The sequence below is a fragment of the Leopardus geoffroyi genome, chromosome A2, assembly GCF_018350155.1.
Source record: "Leopardus geoffroyi isolate Oge1 chromosome A2, O.geoffroyi_Oge1_pat1.0, whole genome shotgun sequence".
Classification (NCBI taxonomy): domain Eukaryota; kingdom Metazoa; phylum Chordata; class Mammalia; order Carnivora; family Felidae; genus Leopardus; species Leopardus geoffroyi.
Window position 1 is genome coordinate 21,775,337 of NC_059331.1, and position 18,542 is coordinate 21,793,878.

At 46.9% G+C, this 18,542-nt stretch overlaps 1 long non-coding RNA gene across 2 annotated transcripts; it reads right to left on the reverse strand.

Moving 5' to 3' along the window:
• Nucleotides 1-1,499: 1,499 nt before the first annotated feature.
• On the reverse strand, nt 1,500-15,791 carry LOC123605745. 2 transcript variants are annotated; one of them, XR_006715870.1, is made up of 3 exons: nt 14,185-15,791; nt 9,854-10,065; nt 1,500-1,758 (listed from the first exon to the last, which is right to left on the reverse strand). It is a non-coding gene; the product is annotated as an uncharacterized LOC123605745 (long non-coding RNA). The 2 variants fall into 2 exon arrangements; XR_006715869.1 differs by having other exon boundaries at nt 15,403-15,790.
• Nucleotides 15,792-18,542: the final 2,751 nt, after the last annotated feature.

The window sequence follows — 18,542 nt, forward strand, 5'->3', positions numbered from 1 at the left end:
AGCTGCCATTTTGCTCCTCTACTCCTTTCCCATCACCCCCATCCTCTTTCAGCCTCCTGGTTATGCTCCCTGGGGCTGCTAGAGAGAACTTCTGCTGCCTCCCAGCTAAGCTCCCCTTGCTCTCCCTCCACCCGTAGAACACATTTCCTTGTGGTGTGCATGCTCTGCTACTCCCACCTCTCTCCCTTGTCCTCCGATGGTGCCCCCACACCCACACCATTCCAGCCACACTACCCTTTTTGCTTTCCTTAAAAAACACTAAGCCCACTCCACCTAGAAGTTTTTGCATGTGTTAGTCCCCAAGTCAGTAATGCCATTCCTGAACCCTTCGCGTGGCCTGGATCCAGAGCAGCCCTCCTTCCCATCTGTGGTGTCCCCTGCCACCTCCTGGAGAGCTTTATCCCAGGGACTACGACTGTGTCTCATATACAGTAGGTGCTCAGTAAATGCCTTGGGAATGAAAGTGTAACGTTGCATGATTTGTCCAAGGTCACACAGCCAGCAACTGCTAGAGCTGCACCCAGGGACAGAGTGTCCCTGGGAGACATCAGGGCAGGGAATCTGGCTTTTTAGGAGTTGGGACACAAAGGGACACTGCTGGAGGATAGGAGGTGGCACAGCTGTCCTGCTGCCGGCATCAGGTGTCAGCAAAAGGCCACAGCGACCTGAAAGCAGAGTCATGCACAGGAGGCTGAGCCATCCCCAGGACCCACACAGCACTTGGGGAGAAGGGCACACTTAGGGCAACCTGGGCAATGCAAGTCCCCATGTAAGTTTCCACAGCCGGCTCCCCAGGGACCTCCAGGATCACTGGAAGGGGCTTGAGAGGGAAACTGGGGTGCTGAGGGGTAACATACAGCCTAGCACTGTTATTGGGGGTAGCTTTTGGTCACCACGACAGTGCTGATGGATTGTAATGGCTGCCTGGAGCTGAGTGTTGACCACAGAATTCTGAGCTACATTTCAGAAGGAAATGCCAGGACCCATCAGCAATGCTGAGCAGAGGCGACTGGTATGGGAGACTGGGAGTGGGAGGCATGCTTCTCCCACTTCTGCTGGGTACTGCAGGGAGCCGGGCTGGGCGCGAGCGGGAGCAGAGATGGCTGGAACCATGGGACTGCCACATGCTCACACACACACACATTCACACACACACATACACTCACTCATGCCATTTCCCTCTCTTGCCTGCCCTGGAGAGTGCAGGCGGCATCACCACAGCACCTTCGTGGCCCCCTGTAAAGCCTGTGTGCTTTAACTAAGGCACGGGGCAGAGCCAAGGCCCCGCTTCTTCTGTTGCTTGGCCCATGGCGTCCAGCCAGCCCTTCCAGCACAAAGGCTCCCACAATGCTCATGCCCTTAGACAGCAAGCTCCATACCTGGGAGATGATCCTGAGGGAAACCCCGGCTGCAAACAGGTCTGGGCAGCAGAGGACAGGGACTGGCAGAGGCCTGAGTGGTCATTTTACCAGATCAGCATGAAGACCAAACCTCAGAAATGGGTTTACTCATTTACTCAGAGTTTATTGACTTGGGGACCACAATCAGGAGGGCCTGTGGGGGAAATGCAGGTCCTTAATGGCCCCTACGACCAGACTTGGCAGTCCTCTCAGTGGCTACATCATTAGAATTGCCTGGAGCAGTTACTTAGCATGCGGCTCCCTGGGCACCACATCTAACCTTCTGAATCAAGAGTCTCTGAGGTGGGGCCTGCGCTTCTAAGAAGATTCTCAGGCAATTCTCAGGGTTCTAAGAGCTCTGCAGAGAAAAATGTCGAGAAGACCATTAGGACTTGGGTTCTGGAGCTGAACAGACCTGGGGCCAATGCTTTGCTGGGTGCCCTCTAGGGCTGAATATGCTACAGCCGGTTAGGCATTGAAATTTCAGCATCTGGTGGGAAGATGTCGTGATATGTTGGTAACAGGGTGAAAGCAAGGTGTAGAACAGCAGGTAGAGTGTGATTCTACTTCTGTCAAAGATAAAAAAAAAAAACAAAAACACAAAACGGGGTGCCTGGGTAGCTCAGTAGGTTGAACATCTGACTTCGGCTCAGGTCATGCTGTCTCAGAGCCCGTTTCGGATCCTCTGTTCCCCCTCTGCCCCTGCCCTGCTCGCACTCTTTCTCTCAAAAATAAATAAACATTAAAAAAGTAAAAAAAAAAAAAAAAAAAAAAAAAAAAGCTAAAAGCATGCGTGTGCATGCTGCCCCTGTATGTGCGTGTTTGTAAGTTTGTGTGGACGAGGAGAGCCGGCAGAGATAGGCAGGTGGACTCTCAGATTTCTCTTTTGTTGGAATTTAGTGCCAGGGAACACGGATGACTTTTCTAGTCCAAAAAAAGCAAAACAAAATTCTATCTTGAAAAAATGTTGTTGAGGTCAGGGGATGCCTTTTTATGAAGACACTTTTTCTCATGATTTTCCATGATTATGTAAAGCTGCCCCTGTGTTTCATAAGCCAGGCTGCGGCCCTGGCTGTTTTGGGGTTGGGAGCACACCCCCAGGCGGTGGGTGCTCATCCTCCCGTCCTTGCTTTGCTATCCACGTGAAGCTTGGGGCAGAGCTACCCTGATGTGCTCCTGCACATCCACTGAGTAGGCACTGATGAGGCGTGAACAGTCCCAAGCAGCTGCATTCCTGAGTGACAGCGCTGGGCATCGCTTTGGCAGCTCTAGGCCCATGTGTATGCTCCTGCGGCAAGCCTGGGCTGGGCACTGGCATTGGGCTTGCATCGGAGCCAGCAGCCGAGTCCGGGGCCTCCAGACACTTTCCTGGACTCCTATCCAGGGCTGCGGCCTGCAGGGGACTGGAATAATTCCTATGTGAGTGTGTGTCTAGCCTCATGGCCACCGAGATCAAGTAGAGGGCCCACTGCGGGCATTCTCTATAGGCTTGTACATTGATTAATTAAGTTTTCATAAACCCATCTTTCCTCTCAATGCCCCAAATTTCATTCTGGAGGCATGTTTGGGAAAATGCCTTTTTTGATAATGTTGCCCCCAGGAAGGTGAGATCACATAAGGTTCAACTCATGAAAACTCTGTGTTTTTTTCTTTTTTTTAGTTGACTTTTGTTTTTGCTTTTGTTTTTATTTTTAAAAACAGGTTTTTGGGTGCCTGGGTGACTCAGTCGGTTAAGAGTCTGACTTCCACTCAGGTCATGATCTTGCGGTTCATGAGTTCAAGCCCCACGTCAGGCTCTGTGCTGACAGCTCAAAGCCTGGAGCCTGCTTCAGATTCTGTGTCTCCCTCTCTCTCTGCCCCTCCCCTGCTCATGCTCTGTCTGTCTGTCTCTCTCTCAAAAATAAATAAACACTAAAATTTTTTTTTAAATAAATAAAAATAAAAGTAAAACATGCTTTGGGCAAAAACCTAGAAGGTATAGGGGCATATGGTTGGCTCAGTTGGTACAGTATGTGACTCTCAGTCTTAAAGTTGTGAGTTCAAGCCCCATCTTGGGCATGGAGTCTACTTAAAATACATAAAATAAATTGATTAATTAGTTTAAAAAAACACCTAGAAGGTACAGAAAAATTTTTAAGTAAAATAAAATCATGCATAATTCCATCCAAAGAAGGTTAAAAGTCGTTTGTTCATTTGATGAATATTGATTCATTAGGATTGTTATAAAGAAAATAAAGCAGGGTCAAAGGTCAAGGTCTTGGAGAAGGGCTGGAGAGGGGCAGCAGGACACATCTGGACCCCAGGTATCAGGTGCGGCTGAAAACTAGAGTCATTGCTCAATATGTGTTTGCTATTACGGGTTCTTTTTAAAAATTATTATTTTTAACACATTGTCAGGATCGTATACAATTTGCCATTTTTCTCCTACATTTTCTCATTAGCATTCTAAAATTTTTCCAAGACTTCATTTTTACTAGCTGTGTATCGTCCTGTCATAGAGTGATGTCCTCATTTACTAGCCGCCCCTTAGTGGTGGATATTTGGAGTGTGTCCATTTTTCACCATTCTATATTACCCTGCAGTGAACATTTTGGTGCCTATAACCTTTGTCCTCCTGGCAGGTTATCTCCAGAACCCAGAGTTCTAAATAGGAAAGTACTGGGTCAGAGGGTGGCAACCCTTCTAGAGCTCTTGATACATATTTGGCAAAGAACTCTCTAGAAAGTGGTTCTGTGACTTAGTCACCTTTGTCTCTCACTGGAGATGTCCCAGCATGTACTCAGGGTAGAAAGTGGAAGAGGGAATCTGAAACCTGCATGGCCTTGGGTGGATCCCTGCCCTTCTGAACGGGACCTCAATTTCTTCATATCTAGGAAATGGGTTCACGCTTGCAACACAGAGGCTGAGTTTCCCCTTTGTGCCAGGCCCGGAGTGCTGGCTCAGAGCCTTGCTGGGCTACCCTCTGCCTGCAGGAAGCCAGTTCAAGTGAGTTTAGCAGGGCTGCAAGGCTGCTGTCTTTTTCACAGGCTTGGGAGCTATTCTTGGCAGTGTTATGCTGGCAGTAAGAGAGGTTGGACCCCAGTGGCCAGCACGCCAAAGGAAGATCAATGAGAAGAGAGAATCCTCTTTGATTGAATAGAATTTTGTACATGGCTTTCTCCTGGACATCTGCAGACCCTGGGGTCCTAGGCACATGGGGAGGAGGAGCGGATGGGAAAGGGAACCTGGAGACAGGAGATGAAGCACCAGCGTCATCTTGACTTGACTTCCTGGGACCCAGACACACATGGCTCCTTCCTTTCTCATGTAAACTGCTTCTTTTTAAAAACTATGGCTTCACTGAGATATAATTAACACATCACAAAATCCACCCTTTTAAAGTGTACAATTCTGTGATTTTTGGAATTGTGCAATCATAGAATTCTAGAGTTGTACAATCGTTACCATGATCCAATTTTAGGACATTTTCGTCACCCCAAAAAGAAACTCACACCTATTACTGGTTGCTCCTTAATTACCCCTCCCTGCCAGGCCAGGGCTACCTCAAAGCTACTTTCTGTATCCATGAATTTGCCTATTCTAGACGTATCAGATAAATGGAATCCTACAATATATGTTTTGGGGGACGGACTCCTTTCACTTCATATGTTCAGGGCTCATCCATGTTGTATGTAGCACGAATCAGTGCATTATTCCTTTTTTTTTAAATTGAGGAATCATTTTCCATTGTATGGACAGACCACATTTTGTTCATGCATTTATGGGTTGATGGACATTTGGGTTGCTTCCATTTTTTTGCTGTTATGAATAATGCTGCTTTAAATGGTGATGTAAAACTGTGTGGATAGATATTTTCTTTTTTTAAGTTTACTTATTTATTTTTTGGAGAGAGAGAAAGAGAGAGGGGAGGGGCAGAGAGAGAGGGAGGGAGACAGAGAATCCCAAGCAGGCTCCACTCTGCCAGGGCAGAGCCCAATGCTGGACTTGAACTCACAAACCTGTGAGATCATGACCTGAGCTGAAACCAAGAGTCAGATGCTTAACCTATTGAGCCACCCAGGCACCCTTGGACATAGCTTTTCAATTCTCTTGGGCATACACCTAGGCGTGGATTATACAGCAATTCTGTGCTTACTTGTGTTACACAAGTAAACTTGAAGAACTAATTGGCTTTATTTGACAAATCACAAATTGGGCAGCATCCCACCTAGCAAGCAGAAAGGAACAGAAAAGGCTTTTACAGGCAGAAGGGGGAAGAAACAGGAAGTCATAAACAAAACAAAGGCTTATTTTAGGCAAGGTCATCCTTCTTGGTGGAAGAGAGTGAAGGGGTCTTTTACACACATCACCTCATTAATGCTTGTCAGGAGTTTCCAGACTGATCTGGTTTAAAATTCCACTCCTGATGGGGCGCCTGGGTGGCTCAGTTGGTTAGGCATCCGACTTCAGCTCAGGTCATGACCTTGCTGTGAGTTCAAGATCCGTGTCGGGCTCGGTGCTGACAGCTCAGAGCCTGGAGCCTGTTTCAGATTCTGTGTCTCCCTCTCTCTCTGACCCTCCCCTGTTCATGCTCTGTCTCTCTCTGTCTCAAAAATAAATAAATGTTAAAAAATAAATAAATAAATAAATAAAATTCCACTCCTGAGAGATGCTGAATCTGCAATTAAGTTAGGTTTGCTTTTGTGGGCGTTAGCACAAATGACTCCTTTTTGGGTCTATTGTGTCTTTTTTATCTTTTTTTTTTTTTAATAAGTGTTTATTAAGTTTTGAGAGAGAGAGCATGAGTGGGGGAGGGACAGAGAGGAGCGGTGCAGAGAATCCAAAGTGGGCTCTGTGCTGACAGCAACGAGCCCAATGTGGGGCTTGAGCTCACAAACTCCCATGAGATCATGACCTGAGCTGAAGTTGGATGCTCAACTCACTGAGCCATCCAGGCACCCCTATTGTGTCTTTTTAAATTTTATTTTATTATTATTTTTTTAATGTTTATTTATTTTTGACAGAGAGAGAGAGCATGAGCGGGGGGAGAGGCAGAGAGAGAGGGAGACACAGAATCCGAAGCAGGTTCCAGGCACCGAGCTGTCAGCACAGAGCCTGACGCAGGGCTCGAACTCACAGACTGCGAGATCATGGCCTGAGCTGAAGTCGGACGCTCAACCAACTGAGCCACCCAGGTGCCCCATATTGTGTCTTTTTTTAAACAACTGTTTGAAGAACCACCAAACGGTTTTCCAAAATGGTTACATAATTTTTACAATTTTACCAGCGGTGGATGAGGGTTCCAATTTCCTCATAGCTTTGTCAACGTTTGTTATCATAGGTCTTTTTTATTTTATTAAAAAAAATTGTTTTTAATGTTTACTTACTTTTGAGAGAGTTCGAGCAGGGGAGGGGCAGAGAGAGGGGGAGACACAGAATCTGAAGCAGGCTGCAGGCTCCAGGCTCTGAGCTGTCAACACAGGGCCTGACGCAGGGCTCAAACCTATGAACTGTGAGATCATGACCTGAGCGGGAAGTTGGATACCCAACCGACTGAGCCACCCAGGTGCCCCACCCCAGGTCTTTTTTATTTTAACCATCTTGTAGGTGCAAAATGGTATCTCATGGTAGTCATTCATTGCTTAAAAAAAACCCACATTATATAAGTAACACATGTTCCTTGTAGAAAATTAGGAAATTTAACAAAAATACTGTGACGGTCCATTTTTAGGTGTCATTTTGGCTAGGCTATAGTCTCCCAGTTGTTCAAACAATAACTAGATATTGCTAGAAAAGTATTTTTAGGTGTGATTGAAGTCTGTGATCAATTGACTTTCAGTAAAGGAGACTGTTCTAGATGTAACCTGGGTCGATCTGATTCATTCAGTTGAAAGGCTAAAGAAAAAAAGTGGGGCACCTGGCTGGCTTAGTTGGTAGAACATGAGACTCTTGATCTCGGGTTTGTGAGTTCAAGCACCATGCTGGGTGTAGAGATTACTCAAAAACAAAATCTTTTTTTTTTTTTTTTTAACGTTTTTATTTATTTTTGAGACAGAGAGAGACAGAGCATGAACGGGGGAGGGTCAGAGAGAGAGGGAGACACAGAATCGGAAGCAGGCTCCAGGCTCTGAGCCATCAGCCCAGAGCCTGACGCGGGGCTCGAACTCACGGACCGTGAGATCGTGACCTGGCCGAAGTCAGACGCTTAACCGACTGCGCCACCCAGGCGCCCCTCAAAAACAAAATCTTAAGGGGAACCTGGGTACTCAATCGGTTGAGCGTCCAACTCTTGATTTCAGCTCAGGTCATGACCTAACGGTTTCGTGAGTTCGAGCTCCCCATTGAGCTCTGTGCTGACAGAGCAGAGCCTGCTTAGGATTCTCTCTCCCTCTCTCTCTGCCCCTCCCTCATGTGCCGTCTTTGTCTCTCTCAAAATAATAAAAAAAAGAAAAAAAGAGAAAATCTTATTAAAAAAAAGTTACTGTACTTGAAGCAGCAGTGCCTAAAAGCCCAGCTGCCCTTCCTTAGGCCTGCCCTGCATGTCTACGATTTGCCTGGCCAGTGCCCACGATGGATAAGTCAATCCCTTTCAACAAAGCTCTTAATATAGACCTCCTTTCAGTTCTGTTTCTCTGAACCTCGACTGATACACACACAGAAGGATCCCTTAATCCCCCAAAATCACACCATCCAGAGATCATCACGGTCAACATTTTGTGTATTTCCTTCCAGTCTTCCCCACCCCCCCTTTTTCCACCCAGGTTGCAGGGCGTCTGGCAGTCTCAGTCAGTAGAACATTTGACCATTGATTTTGGGGTCATGACGTCAGGCCCCATGTTGGGCATAGAAATTACTGAATAAAAACAATTTCTTTTTTAATTAAATAAGAGGGTGTCTGGGTGGCTCAGTCAGTTAAGCATCCGACTCTTGATCTCAGCTCAGGTCTTGATCTCAGTATTATGAGTTCAAGCCCCGCATTAGGATCTGCACTAGGCGTGGAGCCTGCTTGGAAAAAATAAAAATAAAAAAATTAAAATTAAAATGAAGAGGCGCTTGGGTGGCTCAGTCGGTTGAGCATCCAACTTCGGCTCAGGTCATGATCTCATGGTTCATGAGTTTGAGCCCTGCGTCAGGGTGAGTCCTGACAGCTCAGAGCCTGGAACCTGCTTCAGATTCTGTGTCTCCCTCTCTCTCTGCCTCTCCCCCACTCATGCTCTGTCTCTCAAAAATTATAAACATTAAAACATTTTTTAAAAATTAAAATTTAAATTTAAAAAGGTCTCAAACCCTTTACACGTGTTGCTTTTGCTTTTGTCACTGTGCATCTTAAGTCTTTCCCCACAGAGTCTGCATGCTTTTCTCCCCCAGGATTGTCGCCGGCTCGGAGGAAGTCAGCTGTTGTCCCCTTTGGGTGGATGCTTGCATTGCTCCTGGGTTCACACTATAACAGGAATACTTGTGCTCTCGCTCTAGCCAGCACTGTGCTTCTGGGAGAAGGCTTTTTTTTCTGGCTGCTCCTGCAGACCAGACCCTGTGTCTCCTTGGCCAATCCCAGGACTAACCCGGGGGTTGACCCTTGGAGTCGCCCCGGAAGGCCTGGGGCTGTAGAGACCTGGCACTGATGGAAGGCGAGCACCAGTGTGGAGCCCAGCCGAGCGCCACCAGGACCACGTTCCTTGTGCACAAAGGAAAGGTGCCTCGTCATTGTAGTGTGAACAGTGCAGCCTGGGCGCCTCCCTGGGTGGGGAGCAGGGAGCTGCCTCAACAGTCTCCGTCAGCTCCTTCCCAGGGGCGCCGTGCCAGGCCCGGCTAGGGCAGCACTGTTGACACTCAGGGCACGTTTAGGGCAGCTGGGCCCTGCCTTGCGTGGTCTGCAGGACTGAGTGGGGAGAACCTCAGTTTAGTCCTTCTCTCCACTAGCTCCTGAGTAAGCCAGGCTGGTGGAGGTGGCTAGACTGTTCCCATGGATATTAAAGATGAATGTGTTTGTTTAAGTGTGGAGAGATTAAGTGGATTTTGTCCCGGGTAGGGGGGGTTGTTGAGGAATAGCTGAAGTGAATGGTTACTTAGGGCAGGACTAAAGCTCTCCGGAGAAAGGCACGGAGAGGGATTGTTTCCTGTTTTGAGCCACAGCTCCTCCTGGGAAATGTGAAGCCGTTAGCGGGGCCTCCCTCAGAGGGCGGAGTGGGAGGATTAGTGAGGAGATAAAGTCCCAAGCCCTCCAAACACAAGGCCTTCTACTATCTCTCCCCACAATTAGCAACGGCACCCGGGCACCCGGTCTGCTGTCCTGTTCTGGTGACTTAGGTGAGGCCTCCGGAAAGCATCTGCTCCGTGCTCCTGTGCAAAACAGAAGCACAGCTGCAGCCAGTCACCCAGTCAGGACAGAGAAGAGCTGCTGCCATCACTGGCCTGTGATTCATTCACCATTCATTCCATGTCTGACTCCATGTCTACTCATTCATTCCACGTACCGAGAACTGTGTGCCGGTGCTGTGCTAGATGCTCAGGGAAGGAAGGTGATCCTGTCTCTGTACTTGGCTCTGAGGATGTCACAGGTTAGCAGGGGCCATGTGTGCATCTGTCTTGTGATCTGGACAAAGAATTGCCTGCTGAGGCTGCAGATCAAGGAAGGCTCCAAGGAAGAGGTGACCATGGACAGCATGTTTTCAAATAATAGTATTCCCTGCAAAAAAAAAAAAAAAAAAAAAAAAAAATCATACCTGTGCCAAGCTGGTATGGGTGAGGGCAATTGAGACAATTGTTAAGAAACAAAGTTCAACTAAGTAAATTTGGAGATCTAATTGGCTTTATTCAAGGAGTCAGGAATCAGACAGCGTCCTATCTAGCAAGTAGAAAGGAGCTCAGAAGAGCTGTACAAAGTGGAAGGCTTTTGCAGGCAGAAGGGGGCAGGGACAAGGAAGTCCCAAACAAAAGAAAGGATTATTTCAGGAAAGGTACTTTCCTTTGCGGGAACCGGAAGGCCACGGGTCTATCATGAAGGTGACCTCACTAGTGCTGGTCAGGAAATTCCAGGCTGCTTTAAAATTCCACTCCCAGAAAAGACTGAATTGAGCAATTAGGTTAGGTACTAAGTTTTGGTTTGCTGACGTGAAGCTTAGTACAAATTACTCCATTTGGGGCTTTTTTTTTTTTTTTTTTTTAATAACTCCCCCATTTTGATCAGAATCTCAGCCTGAGGGAGATGCGATCCACACTTAAGGCATCAGAGCCAGCCACTCTTAGCTACTGCTCTGCCAATTCTTACAGCTTTTCCTGACCCTCTGGGAGACATTCGCAGGTCAGGCAGGGTTTGTTTGTTTTTGCTGAATCTTTGTAGTATTCATAGGCCACAATTCAGGCTCACAATTTTTTAGTCGGTTATTTTGTTTATTCCTTTCTTGACATTCCAGTTTTAGGGAGGTCATTGCCTTGGTGGTTAGCAGCTGTAAACGTGCATTTAAAGCTTTGGCAAGAATACAATGTGCCAGGGAGATAACTATGACTATTATAAATAGATAAGTCCCAACGTCTAGAGTGTACTTAGGAGCCGAGACTCAAAGCAATCGAAGTAACGTAAGTCAACCCCCCTTGAAGGGTCACTTTTTTTGTTTTTAATGCTTATTTGTTTATTTTGTGAGGGTGGGAGAGAGAGAGCATGCATGTGTACACACACACACACACACACACACACACACACACACACACGAGCACACGCACGTGGGGGAGGGGGCAGGGAGAGTGGGAGGCAGAGAATCCCAAGCAGGCTCCGCGCTGCCAGAGCCCAATGTGGGGCAGAGATCATGACCTGAGCTGAAATCAAGGGTAGGATGCTTGACCAACGGAGCTACCCAGGCTCCTTCCAGGAGTCACCTTTTTAAACTGAGTGGCTTGCTGAGTGATCCTATGTAATTGAGTTTCAACTTCCCCAAAAGTGTTAATCCACATGCCACAGGTGGTGTCGGCCCCAGCGTGGACACCTCGTTGCTCAACTAAAAGATAATCAGGGCTATCATGTAATCAAGAACAACTTTGGCCAGACAGTCTAAGCATTTCTGTTGGCCAGCTATTGTTTTAGCAGCAGATTCTGCAGTATTTTCAAGAATGAAGGAGAGGTTCCTGGGGCTCCTGGGTGGCTCAGTCCGTTGGGTGCCTGACTTTGGCTCAGGTCATGATCTCATGGGAATAAACAAACAAACAAACAAACAAAAAAGGAGATGTTCCTGATTACAGCCTCATTTACATTTACTCCTAAGTAGGGAAGCAGGGCCCCTGCCAAAGGAAGCGAAAGCTGAATCATGAATGCCTCCTAGTAATTCCATTTGACTTTCTGGGTCAGGACTGGAAAGGTAACTGCCATGGAGACGTGTGTAATTTTAAGGGTTGGTAGACAACACAGGCAGTTTTGGTTACCCTTCCTTGTGTCTTTTTTTTTTTTTTTTTTTTAATATTTATTTATTTTTGAGAGAGAGAGAGAGAGACAGAGCACGAGCGGGGGAGGGGTAGAGAGAGCCGGAGATCCAGAATTCAAAGCAGACTCCAGGCTCTGAGCTGTCAGCACAGACCTTGACACGGGCTCAAACCCACCAGCCATGAAATCATGAAGTCCGACGCTCAACCTACTGAGCCACCCAGGCGCTCCCCTTGTGTCCTTATTTTGCGTAGAGCTTAGACACAATGCTCCCCAAGTTTGGGGCTGTTAACCAGACATAGGGAAACAGACCAGGGGGTCTCTAGCATCACAGACAGATCAGAGTTTTTGATGACAAATCCAGCAGTCTGAAAGGTTACCTGCCCTTAGCAACAACCTGGAAAGATACAGGTCTGTATAGGACCAGGTGTCTGGTGGGGCCTCCTTCAGCTGTAAGAAGTGTACCCGGGTGAGGGGCACCTGGCTGGCTCAGTGGGTGGTGTGCAACTCTTGATCTCGAGGTTGTGAGTTCCAGCCCCATGTTGTGTGTAGAGATTACTTAAAAAAAAAAACAACCCCCCCCCCCAAAAAAAAACCTTAAAAAAAAATGGAAGTGTACCAAGACTCAAGTCCCTGAAGTTTGGCAGCCATCTGGGTGGTGAGGAGGACCTGATGTAATTCCTTCTAAGGAGATCTAAGGGCAGTCTTTGTTTTTAGTGATTCCAAATTGGAAGGATGGGAGAAAATTGGAAATACTAGGTTGCTGAGCTGGAGCCAGATAGAGGAAACTAGAAGAATTCAGGACTCCGTCCAATTACAGGCATGTCCTAACAACTGTAATCATGCTCTTCAGTTCTCGTGTTATTAACTCTTGTTCTCCTTGGATCCAGGTTGTCTATCCCTTCTGGAAATTCTTACCAGTTCAGTTTTATGATCTTCAAGTTACCAGGAACCTGTACCCTAGAGCATGCTTCATGAGTCTCCCAGAAGATGGGGCACTTTTACAGGCACAAGCATCAGATTAAAATACCAGCTCTTTGCAAACGACAAAGACTTAGAAATGTCCATTGTTAAAGATCTGATGAGAATTCATTATCATGGAGTTGAAAAGGAAATTTGGTCATTTCTGTGAAACACACTATTTTTAAATAACTGAAATTATGATGATAACATTAATGCCAGTACATATCAGACTTTAGGAATTGCATACAATTTTTGGAACACTGACAACATACACCTACACAAATATGACATTTGACCAGTTAGGAAACCTGGGTAGAAAAAAAGTATTATATTTAGTGCTGATAACTCTAGAAACTTGCCTGTTTCAGGGGTGCCTGGGTGGCTCACTGGGTTGAGCGTCCGACTTTGGCTCAGGTCATGATCTCACTGTTCGTAAGTAAGTTTGAGCCCTGTGTCAGGCTCTGAGCTGATAGCTCAGAGCCTGGAGCCTGCTTAGGATTTTGTGTCTTCGTCTCTCTCTACCCCTCCCCTGCTTTTGCTCTGTCTCTCTCAAAAACAAATACACATTAAAGAATAATTAAGGGGCGCCTGGGTGGCGCAGTCGGTTAAGCGTCCGACTTCAGCCAGGTCACGATCTCGCGGTCCGTGAGTTCGAGCCCCGCGTCGGGCTCTGGGCTGATGGCTCAGAGCCTGGGGCCTGTTTCCGATTCTGTGTCTCCCTCTCTCTCTGCCCCTCCCCCGTTCATGCTCTGTCTCTCTCTGTCCCAAAAATAAATAAAAACGTTGAAAAAAACAAACAAACAAAAAAAAAAATAGACATGCCTGTTTTAATTAAACCAACGAACTTAAACTAGCTTTAATACCAAATAGTTTCCCAGATCATGTGAACCAGAAATTCATTTGGATTAAGTTTCTCTTATATTTCTCAGAATTTAACTTATTTCAGCACTTAATTTTCTTTAAGCCAATTAAACTAGAGCTTGTTTACAAATTAATTTTGTCAATACCACCTGGAGGTGTAAAATTCCACACATTTATGTGGGACACACATGAACTTGCATGGAGAAGACTACGTGGGACATTTACATCTCAAAGGCACAAGGACTAGGCTTTTGAGATAAATAGGGGAGGTTTGGGGTTGGTAAAAAGGATTGGTGGTGGACTCTGAACTGTTTCTGGGGCCACACCTCTGCTCTTGTAACCCTGACTAGATTGGAAACACAAGAGCTGTTGTTTTTATTTCCTCAACGAATTGTGTTACTGTCTAAATGGTATCAAAGGACTGACACACCCACCCACCTGTGTTGGGATGTCTTTATTCCCCCCGGGGGTACATTTAGCTTAGGGGAAAAGATCTAACTAAAAAAGTTCTTATCGGACTCTGAATATCAGCCCCCAACCTGGATAACCTCTGACCATAGAGCTACTTACACATTTCTTCACATATCTTGTCAGTGTTTAGCTGGGACAAACTGTCACAGGGAGAAACTTAGCATGTCTGACTCCATGTTGCTTCCATTTCCCTTGCTGCTGTGACACAGAGCTTGGAAACTTCTGCTTAGCCCTGCACATAGGCATGTTAGTCATCAAAGAAATTTTGTTTATAGCTGAGATTTGCAAAAAAGTGTTTTCCCCGAAATCAGCCTCATTCAAGGAGATAAGGAAGTGAGTACAGAAATGACTATGCAATGTTTAATATCTACAGGAGTGACATGATCGGATTCCTACACACAAAGATCAAATGAACAGGTGCAAAGAAATTACAGGACTTTCCTTGGATGTCTACAGATGCCAGTCACCTTTGACTCCAGCACCTTCCTTCTCCCTCCTTTTGCTAACTTAAAAAGAAGCTCAAAATTCATGCCCAGGGGAAATGGTTCTTTGGGACAGTAGTCTGCCATCTCCTGGTTTTGCTGGCTTTCCCTACCCCAACTGGCTTGTTGTTCATCGAGCGTAACCAGGTTGGACTCAGTTACAAAATGTCAAGTATTTCTGGCAGTATTAAACAACCTCATGGACCTGAGAGGCATCCTTAAAGAGGGTGCAGAAGACATCATCTTCATAAGATCTAGAGTCACCCCCAAAGATCAATAACCAGTGGCCTAGATTTGGAAATGAAGGGACAACATGACCATGGCCGTTAGATTGGCCTTTGAGGAGTGAAAGATGCCTGAGAGGCTCACCTGTAGTGGTTGGTGGTATGATTTCAAAAGATAAATAAACGTTTAATAGTCTCTGGAGTGGAAAGACCATTTGGATGGAGGGTTACTAGACTGAGCACTGAGAGGAGGATAGAGGGAAGCAGTAGGAGTTATGTCACCTTGAACCAGCAGCTCCAAACTGTGGGCTGGGGGCTGTGCATGGATGGAGAACTGGGCGTGACGTGAACAGTTCCTATGCGGATCTTTGGACAGAACTAAGGGTTGAGGGTCTTCCATCAGAAACCTGGGAGTTTGGTCTGAAAGGCTAGGGGCTTGGCTCCAGGTGGAACTGTCTGCCAGCTCAAGCTGACCAGCCCTGTATTGGAAAGCCAGTTAGATCAGGTCCTCAGTGCAAAGAGGGCAGAGCTCAGGACCAAGAAGAACTTACCCAGGGCCCTCGGAAATGGCAAGAAAGAGGATCAAAATGGGGTTCCCATGGGTACCACACCTGTGTTTCTGATCCCCAAATGCTGGTGGAAGTTCACGCCAGAATCCACTGCTGCCACCAACTCTGCTAAAAAACAAAATTCGATGGAGTGCATTTGAGATCTAATGGATTATGACTGGGGCAGCATCTCCTGTAGCATGGAGAAGGAGCAAGGAGGAGCTTACAAAGTAGAAAGCTTTTGTAGGCAGAAGTGGGCAGGGACAAGGAAGTCACAAACAAAACAAAGGGTTATTTCAGGCAAGGTTACCTTCCTCTGGGGGAAGGGCCAAAGTCTATCATAATTACTTTACTAGTGTTGATTAGGAAATTCTAGACTGATTGGTTTGAAATTCCACTCCAGGCAAAACCCATCAGTCCTGAAACCAATATTACGCTGTATGCTAACTAACTAGAATTTATTTATTTATTTATTTATTAATATAATTTACTGTCAAATTGGCTTCCATACAACACCCAGTGCTCATCCCAACAAGTGCCCTCCTCAATGCCCACCACCCACTTTCCCCTCTATCCCACCTCCCACCAACCCTCAGTTTGTTCTCAGTATTTAAGAATCTCTTATGGTTTGCTTCCCTCTCTGTAACTATTTTTCTTTTCCCCTACCCTTCCCCCATGGCCTTCTGTTAAGTTTCTCAAGATCCACATATGAGTGAAAACATATCTGTCTTCCTCTGACTGACTTACTTTACTTAGCGTAATACCCTCCAGTTCCATCCACATTGCTGAAAATGACCTGATTTTATTCTTTTTCATTGCCACGTAGTATTCCATCGAATATATAAACCACATCTTCTTTATCCATTCATCAGTTGATGGACATTCAGTCTCTTTCCATAATTTGGCTATTACTAACTAGAATTTAAACAAAAATTTGAAACAACAACAACAACAAAATATAATTCCACTCCCAGGGAGTGGTTGAATCTGCAAGTAGGTTAGGAATTAATTTGCTGACTTGGGGCTTAGCACAAGTAGCTCCATTTTGTGCCTTTTTTTTTTTTTTAAACAGTAAACCCATGGGGCACCTGGGTGGCTCAGTCGGTTAAGCGGCTGATTTCGGCTCAGGTCATGGTCTCGCGGTCCGTGAGTTCGAGTCCCGCATCGGGCTCTGTGCTGACAGCTCAGAGCCTGGAGCCTGTTTCAGATTCTGTGTCTCCCTCTCTTTGACCCTCCCCCGTTCATGCTCTGTCTCTCTCTGTCTCAAAAATAAATAAACGTTAAAAAAAAAATTAAAAAACAAAACAAAACAGTAAACCCATTTCAAATTCTAAAACACTGAATTGGAAAGCAGCAATGGCTATGGAGGGGCAAAGCAGGCTGGGTCTACACCTGCCTCCTGCCCTGGGCCTCAGTTACCCTGCTTAGGCAGTGTCTCGACAGGATGCCTCTGGGCCTGCCCTGTCCCCTTCAGGCCTAGGGCTGAGGAAGACCTATGATAGCCACATGTGTGGAGATGACCGGGAGTAATCACAACAGGCGAGGCAGTCCTTTAACGGATAAATGGCCCCTGTCAGGGGGAGCAACACCACTGCCATTTCAAAATGCTCTTTGCAATTGTCTAGGAACCTCCATGGCTTTCTCCACAAACCACAAACCCAGAGGGAGGTGGCATGCACAGCTGGGTTCAACTCTGGCCTCTGCTGCCCTCTATCTGGGTGAACTTGGGCTGATTCTCTTTGGCAAATGACTCAATCACCAGTTCCCTCATCAGACAAATGAAGTAACGACCTGTGTCTCCCAGGTGGTCCTGAGGGTGAAATTCACTCAATTCCACCAATTATAAGACGCACCCCTACCGTGGGCCGTGGTGTGGGTGCAGAGGGGCTCCAGCAGTCCGGTTCGCAGGGAGCCATGGTGTAATGGGAGCGGCACACGCATGCGTGGGTGTGGGTGCCTCTGCTCGAGCGTGCACACCTGGTGTCAAGCACGGTGTCTGGGGCTGAAGGGCCGACGCCCCCACCTGCGAGGGGCAGATGAGGACTAACTAGCGTCTGGTGTGTCACCTCCTCCCGCCTTTCCCACCGCCTTCCTCTGCCCTCTCCCTGAGACACAGCCTGGGGAGGTGGTGGTTGGTCGAGAGAGCAGCAGCCACGGCACCGGCCCATCATTTCAGGACCCCAGGGCCCTCCAGGAGTCCTAATTAATGACCTCGCTCTCTCCGAGGTCTGAAGAACCGAAAGGGCTCCTCAGTTTCCTTTCTGGGAGAGGCACAGTGAGTCTGGGCACGGAGAGCTGAGAGCCTCCGGGCTGCGGTGACGGAGGGGTGGAGGAGGCTGGCTCCCAGGTGTGCGGGGCCCTGGCCAGGCCCTTTGTGGTTGTGGGAGAGGGGCCATCATTTTTTTTTTTTTTAATTTTTTAAAAATGTTGATCGTTTGATTTGATTTTTTAAATATGTATTTATTTTTGGGAGAACACAAGCAGGGGAGGGGCAGAGAGAGGGAGACAGAAAATCTGAAGTAGGCTCCATGCTGACAGGCTGACAGCAGTGAGTCCGATGTGGGACTCGAACCCATGAACCGTGAGATCGTGACCTGAACTGAATTCGGATACTCAACCGACTGAGCCATCCAGGTGCCCCAATGCTCATATAATTTTGAGAGAGAGAGAGAGAGAGAGCAAGCGAGACTGCATGAGTGCTGGAGGGGGGCAGAGAGAGGAGGAGACACAGAATCTGAGGCAGGCTTCAGGCTCTGAGCTGTCAGTACAGAACCTGATGTGGGGCTCAAACTCATGAACTGCAAGATCATGACCTGAGCCAAAGTTGGAGGCTTAACCCATTGAGCTACCGAGGTGCCCAGAGAGCAGCCATCTTTTGAGTGGGCTGGGGACAAGTGTCAGAGTGAAGCAGGGCTTCTCTACAAATTTGGGGAATGTGTGTCGTTGTGCTCGAACATTTACATACCTAATATGGAGCATTTCATTATAATACTTAAAAATTTCTCCTTTAAATAAAAAAAAAATTTAAATGTTTATTTATTTTTGAGAGTGAGAGCGTGCACGTGCGTGAGCAGGGTAGGGGAAGACAGAGAGGGAGAGAAAATCTGCCCAGTCAACACAGAGCCTGAGGTATGGCTTGAACCTGCAAACAATGATGAGATCGTGATCTGAGCCAAGATCAAGAGCTGAACACTTACCGACTG